We start from the raw sequence: 9,583 nt of genomic DNA, 5'->3' as shown, positions 1-9,583 counted from the left end.
AGTTTGACTCTGCAGAGAAGGCTCTGCTCTAAAGATGCTCACTGGGTTAGGAAAGCAGGATGCTTTAACTTTCCACTGCATGGATAGAAATGCCCACATGAATAGATACAGTTATGAATATGTATGCGATAAAGGAGGCGGCTGGGGTGGAGGAGGTGAAGCTTTAGTCTATAAAGGAGGAGGCTGGGGTGGAGGAGGTGAAGCTTTAGTCTATAAAGGAGGAGGCTGGGTGGAGGAGGTGAAGCTTTAGTCTATAAAGGAGGAGGCTGGGGTGGAGGAGGTGAAGCTTTAGTCTATAAAGGAGGAGGCTGGGGTGGAGGAGGTGAAGCTTTAGTCTATAAAGGAGGAGGCTGGGTGGAGGAGGTGAAGCTTTAGTCTATAAAGGAGGAGGCTGGGGTGGAGGAGGTGAAGCTTTAGTCTATAAAGGAGGAGGCTGGGGTGGAGGAGGTGAAGCTTTAGTCTATAAAGGAGGAGGCTGGGTGGAGGAGGTGAAGCTATAGTCTATAAAGGAGGAGGCTGGGGTGGAAGAGGTGAAGCTTTAGTCTATAAAGGAGGAGGCTGGGGTGGAGGAGGTGAAGCTTTAGTCTATAAAGGAGGAGGCTGGGTGGAGGAGGTGAAGCTATAGTCTATAAAGGAGGAGGCTGGGGTGGAGGAGGTGAAGCTTCCAAACTTACAACGACAAAGAAAAACATAATGGATGTAAATATTGCCACCAGCACCAGCACCGACACCAGCTTCAGCACCAGCTTGACCGGTGGAAGTGGTGATTCACAGCGAAAGATTTTCAGCACATCAGGAAAACAAAAATCTAAAGTTTGGAGCGTTTTTGGATTTTACAAGAAAGATGGACAACTCAATAAAAGCCATGCCATCTGCAAGTTATGTCGAGCAGCTCTGAAGTACACTGGTAGTACGACAAATCTCGATTTTCACGCAACAAGAAAACACAGTGATGAGTATGGTGAATTAAAAACGAGCAACGAGCAGGAGCATGCTAACAGTGCTAGCACATAGCAGAAAACGGGTAAAGTTATTCTTAACTATTTCGGGCAACTTGGCCACAATTTTGCACGGGCTAAGGGAATCACGGCTGCAATAACCCGTTTCATCGCCAAGGGCTTATGTCCTTACAGTACAGTTGAGTGGGAAGGATTTCAGGACTTGATGCTACATCCTTGCATAGAAAGGTAAGTCCCTCAACACACTGTCATTTACTAAAATTAAATACATATTACAACACATCCTATCAGTTTGTCAGTCTGCTGTGCTTTGTTGCTGTTACTAGATTTATTCTGACTGCTATTACTGTTACTGACTGTTTAATTGTGTACACTGCATTCAGTCATACTTTACACTGACTGTAATTTTATATTTCATTTCTAGGCAACAGAGCATCCAGCTGAGAGGGGTCCAGTGCAGACAGATCCATGTCAGACTGAACCCGCCCATGAAGACCCAGACATCACCACTGACAGACCCCGGACCCAAGATGTACCAAAGGTTTGTGTGTGTGTGTGTGTGTGTGTTTTATAACTTGTAATCAAGAAAGAGTTGACTTTGGCTTTAACTCATGCTACAGACATTAAATATTAGCATAAAACAACACATTCAATATAATGAGAGAATCAGAATGCAAAAAGAAATTTAAATGATATTAAGAGTTAAATAATGATGATGATAATGATGATAACAATTGAACTTTTACATATGTGCACAAGAGTGCCCACATAAATTAATTCTTAACATCAGATGAATATTTATAAATAAAATGGTAAAGTCAGGTGAAAAAAGCACGATTGAGTCATGGCAAACAAAGCCAGTCACATATGATAATTGTTGTCCATTTCAGATGATGACCCTCCTTGCAAAAAGAAGAAACTGTCAGCTCTGGACCAGCTGTTTGGAGAAGACTTTGAAGTGAGGACAGCAGCTAGATCTGTAAGCGACAAGGCCAGCGATGAAGTGAAGAGGTATAGAGATCGCGAGTGTTTGCCCCTGAAAAATAACCCACTACAATGGTGGAAAGAGCAGCAGGACCTGCCACTGCTGTCATCTCTCACTAAACGATATCTCTGTATACCAGCCACCAGTGTGGCATCTGAAAGGGTTTTCAGCACTGAGGGAGATATTGTTTCCACAAAACTACTCAAACATGAGCATGTGGATCAGTTGATCTTCCTCAAGAAAAATCTGCCCTACAAAAAAGATGTGGACACCGATGATTAATAAAAAATATGGAACAACACACAAGCATAAGTGAATGACTTGCTGTGTATTAGGTAAAGGTAGTGATGACTGTCAGTCAGACTAAAATGCCATATGTGACTGTGGAATGCAGGGCAGCACTTTTGATCAGATTACCTTTCCCAGGTGAAAAAGCAGCAGTTGGATTTCTTTTACATTTATTTGTAATCTTACACAGTGCACCTCTCATTGTGTGTTAAGTATTGTTGAAGTAGGCTGTGGAGCCACTGAATAAGATGGCCGCTTAGTGTGGGTGCTCCACACAACCCTGCTTAAAGTTTACAAAGTCCTTGTAATTGACGCTCTTTATCACGTCCACAAGACGACTAAACAAAGAACGATTAAGGACTGTGACATCAGCTCCAGGTTACGTAGCTTTCAGACACCGAAAAATATCTCTGCACCAACAGCGCTAGCTGCTGATGCTACAGATAGCATGGCCAATTCACGGGGCGACCTTGCTACTGTTTTAAGTGAGCTGCAGTCATCATGCATCATACCTGATCGTCATCATACTTCTCATTGAACACCAAGATGAACACTATCAACAGTTTTGGAAGCAAGCTCGACAAACTTGAAGAACGCATAACTGAGATGAACAAGTCTGTGACCGCGGTGCAAGGAAGTTTTGCTGATCTTAAACAGGACATCTGTGCTAATACCATACGCTTAACGGAAGCTGAAGGCTGCATCGGAGTTACTGAAGATGGTTTGGAAAGTGTGAAATCGGAGCTTGCTGCCGCTACAAAGCGAATTGCCTACTTGGAGTCAAAGACGGAGGATTTGGAGAATCGTGGACGGAGAAAAAACCTAAGACTAGTGGGGCTTCCTGAGGGCACTGAAGGCACTCGGCCTATGCTTAACTACATTGAACACATGTTGCTGGTTTGGCTGGGACCTGACGCCACCAACAAGTCGTTCACTCTGGAAAGGGCACATCGCTGGCAAGACCAAGACCGGATCAAAACAGAGCAGTACTCATTCGTTTCCTGCACTTTCAAGACCGCGAGTTGTGTTTCGCACAGCCAAGCAGCGTACCATCACTCATAAGGGCCATAAAATCTTCTTTGCACAAGATTTTTCAGCAGAGACCACAACCCAGCAGAGGCAGGGTTGTGGGGGACCAACGGGGTGCCTGAGAGTTGCGCCTGCACAGTTTAGCCACTCCTCACTTTTGTGGATTGGCATTTGCCCTTACAATGTTCGGTTTAAGTAAGGGAATGGGGCTGGGATTTAAAGGGTTTTTTGAGTGTTTTTATATGTCAAGGTTTTCTCTTATTTTTGTGTATATTATTTGTTTTGTTTTTTTTGTTGTTGTCGCACTCAATGTGTTACCTCATTACACTTAAGTCTATGGAAAACTCTAACATGTCTGACTTAGGAATTACATGCTGGAATGTCAGGGGGCTCAATAAGTTATCTAAATTGAAGCAGGATATGAACTGGCTTAAGAGCCTACACTCCAAAATAATATTTCTTCAGGAAACTCATATCACAGTCTCTGAAGTTAAGCATGTACAGCGCAGGTGGCCCGGTCAAGTTATACACACGAATTATAATAATTATTCCCGGGGGGTCCTAATCCTTATCCATAAAGCGGTTCCCTTTCAACTTACTAAAACTATTCAGGATCCTCAAGGTAGATTTGTAATTGCTCAGGGTAATGTATTCTCTCTCGCATTGAATCTGGTTAGCATTTATGGACCTAATGAGGACAATCCAAAATTTTTTGAGAATTTCTTTTTAACCTTGTCTTCATTATATGGCCTAAATATCAATGGCGGAGATTTTAATTGTACTCTGAACCCTTTGTTAGATCGTTCCACTAAATCAGATCCCCATAAAAAACAGTGTAGAAAAAAAATATTACAATATACGACAGACTTGAATCTAACTGAAATTTGGAGAGAACTCAATCCAAATAAAGTAAAATACTCATGCTACTCAGGGGTCCACAAGTCCAGATCTCGCATTGATTATTTCCTGGTATCACAAGAACTGGTGTCCAAAATTAAAGATTGTTGGTATGGTTGTATAGTCATTAGCTATCATTCTCCTTTCTCAATGTTTGTACACATAGATAAACTTAAACCATCTCCCCCTAGTTGGCGGTTACAAGTAAGATGGCTTCAAAACCCAGAATTTGTCAAATATGTAGAGAATAAGATTAATGTTTACTTTGAGGTGAATACTGACCAAACAAATGCATGCATAAGATGGGAAGCATTCAAAGCATACATTAGAGGGGAAATTATTAGTTTTACCAGTTCAAAAAACAAAAAACAGAGGGAAGACATTACTAAATTGGAAAAACAAATAAAATCTTTAGAAACTGACATTAATGAGAAAGAAGACACTGAAAAACAAAAACTTTTAGTGGTTTTAAGAACAGAATACAATAAATTAACAGCTGATAAAGCAGCAAAAAGTTTATTGCGGTTGAACCAGACCTTTTATGACCAGGGAGAAAAGGCTGGTAAACTGTTAGCATGGAGAATTAAAAAATTGGAAACCGAAAGGGCTATTAATTGCATATCGACACAATCAGGAGATATTACAAACGACCCACAAGAAATAAATGAGGCGTTTAAGGAATTTTATCAATCATTGTACAGTTCAGAATGCTCCTCCGCCCCTACTGATAGAGTTACCTTTCTTAGCCATCTCCAATTTCAAAGCGTTACAGAGGAGGTCAAGGAGGATTTGGATAGTGACATCACTGTACAAGAGTTATTGCAAGCTATTAAAAGTATTAATTCAGGCAAGGCTCCAGGCCCAGACGGCCTGCTTATAGAATTTTATAAAATGTTTCAAAATCAATTAGTAACCCCAATTCTGGATATGTTCAATGAGTCATTAAATAATGGTATCCTACCCCCAACTTTAAGATTAGCTACAATAATTCTTATTTTAAACCCAATAAGAAGCCTACTGACTGCTCCTCATACAGACCTATTAGTCTTATGGGGGTTGATACAAAAATACTGTGTAAAGTTCTTGCTAAAAGACTGGATCCACACATTCCTTATTTGGTTCATAATGATCAGAATGGATTTGTGCAAAGTCGTCAAGGATTTCATAACATTAGAAGAGTCCTGAACATCATTCACGGTAAAAATAATGCCAGGGATATGGCGCTTGATATATAAGGCGTTTGATAGGATCGAGTGGCCTTATTTGTTTAATGTGTTACCGAGATATGGACTTGGGGTTAAATTTCTAACATGGATTAAACTATCGTATACCAGCCCCACGGCTCAAATAATGACAAATAACGTATCAAGTCAGATAACATTAGAGAGAGATCAACTCGACAGGGCTGTCCCCTTTCCCCGTTATTGTTTATTTTGGCCATTGGGCCTCTAGCTTAGAACTAGTACAAATTTCTCAGGAATAACGGTTGGTGGCCACGAACATAGAATATCATTATATGCAGACGATGTAATCCTTTTTCTATCAAAACTATCAACTAGTATTCCAACAACGTTACAATTCATTGATACATTTGGTCAGTTTTCTGGATATAGTATTAATAATTCCAAATCCTCCATACTCTTTTTGAACAAAGAAGACAGGACTCACCCTGTCATGCACACACCATCTTTTAATGTGAGAGACGGTTTTACCTACCTTGGAATTAAGATTACTCCCAAAGTAAATGAAATTATTACAGCAAATTATGACCCATTGATGAGCGAGTTACGAGACTCACTTGAAAAATGGACTACAATGCCCTTAACCATGATAGGCCGAATTAATTTGATCAAGATGTCTATTTTACCCAAATTTTTATACTTGTTTCAATCCCTCCCACTCTCACTGCCAAAAGGTTTTTTTAAAGAACTTAATAAAATATTTTGCAGATTCATATGGAACAACAGAAAATCTAGACTTAGACTTAAATTATTGTACCCACCCTATGATAGGGGTGGTTTGCAGATGCCCAACTTTCAGTGGTATTATTGGTCTGCTCAGCTGCGATGCGCTATGTTTTATTTCTTTACACAATCCCCCCAGCACGGGTGTATACTGAACAACCAACATCGAAGATGCCATTGAGCCTTTACCTATATTCAGCAGACATTAAGACATTAATGAAAAAAACAACAAATCCGTTTCTTAAAAATACTGTTGATGTCTGGTTTAAGGCTCATAAACACATCGGTGACACACCCCCCGTTTCCCAATTTTGTCCCATTTGGGGCAACACACAATTCACCCCGGGCACGGCAGACAGCGGTTTTAGGATATGGGCTGATCGAGGGCTGCAAAAAATAGGAGATTTATACGCTCAGGGCAAACCACTAACATTTAATGATCTTTGTTTGAAATACTCAATCCCAAAAAAAACATTTTTTTAAATATTTACAATTAAGGCGGTTCATTTTATCAAAACATTGTAACATTATGCATGAACCGCCGCTGTCCTGCCTAGAGGGTATAGTCACAAAGCACACGCATGATAGACGGCAAATTTCTATACTATACGCTGCACTTGTTTCGCACGACAAGGAATCTAGCATTGATAGAATGAGAGCATGGAGTTTAGATATTAGGGAAGAGATTGACGAGGCTGAGTGGGCAGCTGCATGTTTAAAAGCTCAAACACATACTATTAACACAAGATTGAAATTGTTACAACATAAATGGTTAATGAGGACGTACATAACCCCTGAGAAACTTAACAAATGCTCCCCTGGCATTCCAGACACTTGTGTCAAGTGCTTGACTGAAAGGCATCTAATCCACTGTGTATGGGATTGCCCTAAACTGATGGTTTTTTGGAAAATGGTTGTATGCACATTAAGTAAAATTGTTGGTACCCAGGTACCCTGTCTGGCAAAACTCTGTATCCTGGGTATATATCCGGACAACTTTACATGTAAGACTCTGATGAACTTTGGCCTCCTGCAGGCCAGGAGGGTGGTTGCTTTGTCTTGGAGAGAGACTGAAGTTTCTTCTGCGCAGTCCTGGATAAGAGAAATGACATTGTGTGTTACACTGGAAAAGCTAACTTATGTTGCACAAGAGTTTGAGGAGGTATGGACACCCTTAATGGACTTTCTCAGACAACAATGATTACACAACTGTATTTTAGAGTGTGACGACGTATTTATTTACTTGTTTATTTTATTTATGTACTTATTTATTCATTTAATTTATTTTGTTTTATTTCATTTATTCATTCTCTTCTTTTTGTGTATTGTTTTAACAAAAATATTTGGCACTATTTGCTGTATGATTTTTTTTTGTTTGTTTGTTTTTATTCTATTTTTTTTCTATTGAAAACCAATTTAAAAAAAAAAGTTCAAAAAGTGTTGTTGAAGTAAGTGTAGCAGCTGCTTTGTCCTGTCACCCTGACTCTCCATGCCTGTTTGATCTCATCATGAGATGATCACCAGGGGTCATTACTACAAGGTTATGGTAACATGCTTTGTTTATAGGTCAGAGGTCAGAAAGGTTCCACTTTCAATCTCAATATTTTCCCCCTTAGTGTGTAAATGGAATCAAATTAATTTTGGGTCGTTTGCTTCCAGTTGCACACTCTGAATGATAAAACAGTAACTCTCCAAGGACCCCTGTGGGTCCCCACTTCCCATTGAGAGCCAGTGGTAAAGGATAATAGCAGGTTTAATTATACTTTTTTTTTCTAGGGCTGCTGCTTACAATTTTCAGTTTGTAACTTGCTTACATTGAAATGTTGCACTTTTGTTACCTAGCTCTTGTGTTCAACACACCAGGCTATACTCAGGCTGAAATGTTGCACTTTGTTACTAGTGTTGTCTTCCTCTGGAGTTCAAAAGACTAGGCTGAAGTAGTTATGACATTTTGAGTATGGGAATCTTATAAAAGTTTACTTTTCCAACTTCACAGCTTTTCATTACATCCATGTGGAAAATAGTTTTATGTTTGCTTATATTTTCCTGGAAAAATATTTGCCACTATTGACAATTTAATCCATAGGATATTTGTCATTTTTGGAGGGGATTTGCACTATTTATTTGTTGCTAGTGAATGGACTGAAGACTTATGTTCTGTTTTTATAAATATACAGTTTATTTTCTCCCTTTAATTTTGATCCCATCCAACAAAATGATGGTTATTCAGCAAGTTTTTTTTGTCCATGTCTAAAGATAAATACACTGACATGGAATTTTGTTGTTGTTTATTTTTTACAAGTGCCATGAAGCAGCAATGCTCAGGGATATGTGGTGGTTACAGGCTTGAAAATACTGTAAGAATGTCATTTTAAAGAATTGGCTTCTTTATTTTATAATTTAAGATTAACATCTACTTCAACAAATGTTAACTACGTATCGTTTTTACACTTTGTCGAATCGTATCACTCTTAAACGGTATCGAGTCTTATCGAATCTCTCTGTGTAAAGAATATATTGTTGTTGAATCGAATCCTAACCCGTGTATCTAGATACGTATTGAATCGTCCTCATGCCAAGATTCCCAACCCTACTTGATGTTACTTGTTTTGTTGGAGAAAAACAAATACAACAGGAAAAGGAGGATTTTTGAAAACCATTTTAAGATATTTGACACTTGAATGTTGGCGTAGTGTACAGAAAATCGTTGCCAACAAAAATCAAATAAATGGATTTATTAAACTTGTATTTTGACACATTTCAACTTAAAGAAATATTGAACCTTGTGCGGTTTGATAACTGCAGCAGGCCGTATTTTCATCAGTTGTTTTGACATCAACATCTAAGAGCACAGCTGACGGACAGTGATCAGCCACCAGGATCCTAGAGACCTGGACCACCAGGGTCCTAGAGACCTGGACCACCAGGATCCTACAGACCTGGACCACCAGGATCCTACAGACCTGAACCACCAGGATCCTAGAGACCTGGACCACCAGGATCCTACAGACCTGGACCACCAGGATCCTAGAGACCTGGACCACCAGGATCCTAGAGACCTGGACCACCAGGATCCTAGAGACCTGAACCACCAGGATCCTAGAGACCTGAACCACCAGGATCCTACATACCTGAACCACCAGGACCCTACAGACCTGAACCACCAGGATCCTAGAGACCTGAACCACCAGGACCCTAGAAACCTGAACCACCAGGATCCTAAAGACCTGGACCACCAGGATCCTACAGACCTGGACCACCAGGATCCTAGAGACCTGAACCACCAGGATCCTACAGACCTGAACCACCAGGATCCTACAGACCTGAACCACCAGGATCCTACAGACCTGAACCACCAGGATCCTACAGACCTGAACCACCAGGATCCTAGAGACCTGAACCACCAGGATCCTACAGACCTGAACCACCAGGATCCTACAGACCTGAACCACCAGGATCCT

The sequence above is a fragment of the Cheilinus undulatus genome, unplaced genomic scaffold (genome assembly GCF_018320785.1).
Source record: "Cheilinus undulatus unplaced genomic scaffold, ASM1832078v1 Contig3, whole genome shotgun sequence".
In the NCBI taxonomy this organism is placed as follows: domain Eukaryota; kingdom Metazoa; phylum Chordata; class Actinopteri; order Labriformes; family Labridae; genus Cheilinus; species Cheilinus undulatus.
This window is presented reverse-complemented; position numbering follows the sequence as displayed.